The sequence below is a fragment of the Glycine soja genome, chromosome 10 (assembly GCF_004193775.1).
Source record: "Glycine soja cultivar W05 chromosome 10, ASM419377v2, whole genome shotgun sequence".
NCBI classification, from domain to species: domain Eukaryota; kingdom Viridiplantae; phylum Streptophyta; class Magnoliopsida; order Fabales; family Fabaceae; genus Glycine; species Glycine soja.
In genome coordinates this window covers 36,427,041-36,429,171 of record NC_041011.1, presented here as the reverse complement: position 1 = coordinate 36,429,171, position 2,131 = coordinate 36,427,041, and the positions used below count along the sequence as shown (strand labels likewise).

The following is a 2,131-nucleotide window of genomic DNA, read 5'->3' as shown; positions in this document are numbered from 1 at the left end:
TTGGGTGGACAAACAGAAGAGGATAGTTATCTGAATGGATCTTCATCTTAGTGTGCAGCTTCCTGTTTCACTTCCCTGCTTCTCTCACTCTCATAGTAAGATATTTTTTCTTCTTATTTTCGCAAATAAAACAACTATTGTCACCAATCCTTGTTGTACTTTCTGATTTACATTTATTTATGTGGTAACTGAAACTTCATAAAGCAAGTAGTTAATTTTGTTGTATATTGAAGATGTTATTTTTCCCTAGCAGTGGTTATATATTATTCTATTCGGTGGAACCACCGTGTGCCAATTCATTGTTATCCTCGTGGAGGAGTAGTACTACTCCCGGTAGGTTTAGACGTGTAGTTCACGTTCACCATTTATCATATCACAAGAATATTGGTTTCAAGGGAATCCAAAATTCAGCTATGAGAATTAATACTGGTTGCTTTAAGTTGGGTTTTGAAATTGGTTTTGGTGGAGTTGGATTATTTAATAATAAACACAATTTCTTACTTTCTATATAAATCAATGGATAAGGTTCCCAACCATTGGTATTAAGAAGAGGGAATTGAATGTGTGGCCCATTTTACCGCCAAGTGCTTCTTCTTAAGAGTTAAGACCTCAAAAAATTAAAGTCAATTTCTCACAGGATTTCTGGGATATGCCATTTATCTTTAGGTATTGAGGTGTAGTAACTTTATGCCACTTGTGGAATTTTGATACCATGCCTTGACTTTAAATTATATTTTATACCTAAGGTTCTGTCAAATATATATATCTTCACAACAATGCTTATTATTTCCTTTTTTCCGTGAATGAAAGGTATTCTCATACATAGTTAAAAGTAATGTGATTAATTCTCAAAACCTAGATATCATTAAAAATGAATTTTATCTTTTTCAATAATTTTTTACTACTTCAGTGCAAATATGGTGATTGATGGAAGCACAGTTAATGTAGGATTACAACAGGCTTAGGCCTTTGAGCTATAGAGGAGCAGATGTGTTTTTGCTGGCATTTTCCCTCCTCAACAGAGCCAACTATAAAAATATCTCTAAGAAGGTTTTTTTTGCCGAGTCTCTTAATTATCCCTCAATCATATGACACATTTACACCTACCAATTTTACACGTATACATCTTATATTTGTCTCTGAGCTTTGATATGGTATAATTCCAGCCAAACATAATATGACATTATGCCCTAATTGTGCCAATTGTACTTGTGGGAACCAAACTTTGTATCAGCTAATACTATAAAAATTACTTGACATTTTGGTATTACTTAAGCTACCTATAAGTGTTATTTCATAGTTATGTGATGTTTATAATTGGCTACAGATTTGAGGGAAGATAGGCAATATTTGATTGATCATCCTGCGGTCCCACCTATAACTACTACTCAGGCAAGTCACTTGCATGTTCTAACAAAAACTGTTTTGTTGTTGCTGGCATAGAATTTTTTTAATTTTGTTTTCAAATACATTTGAATGTTAATTAATGTTGGGCAGGGAGAAGAGCTGAAGAAGGAAATTGGTGTTGCTGCTTTTTTAGTGTATATAGAATGCAACTCAAAGACTCAGCATGTTCTTATTTTCAATGCTTATATGAGGACATGAGCCAATTATTGTTTAAATATTAACTGCATTAGATTTTACAAAATCAATATGCCCACACCATAGATGCTTACAATATATTGATCCATCCATTAATGACCTGAAGAAGAAGCTAGCAAACTGTATGAGCACTATAGATGCTAAAAATATTGATCTTTTAAATCTACAGATAGCTCTAGGACAGTACTATGCTGAAATCGAAGCCAAGGTACAAAAGCTCATCACTGTATCTTTTTTTAATTATTCATAAATTATACTTGGTTGTTAACACTAGCCTTGTTTCATTTTGTTGGTACAGTTCCTGGTTTTCCAATATAGAAAGTTGTTCCTTCTCTTTTTAAAAGTATTATGCAATCAATTTATCAAATTAAGACGGAGTCAAAACTATATTGGAAAAGATAGAGTCGTAACAATTCTAATGGCTTTCTATATCTTTAAAAAATTGATTGCATAGTACTTTTATGAAAAAGATGATAACAAGGTCAAAATTGTTGTTAACAATTTTGTGCGCCTTCCCTTACGAACCCAA

At 32.7% G+C, this 2,131-nt stretch overlaps 1 pseudogene; it reads left to right on the top strand.

Moving 5' to 3' along the window:
- The first annotated feature begins 516 nt into the window (after positions 1-516).
- Positions 517-1,605, top strand: LOC114371710 (annotated as a pseudogene).
- The last annotated feature ends 526 nt before the right edge of the window (positions 1,606-2,131 follow it).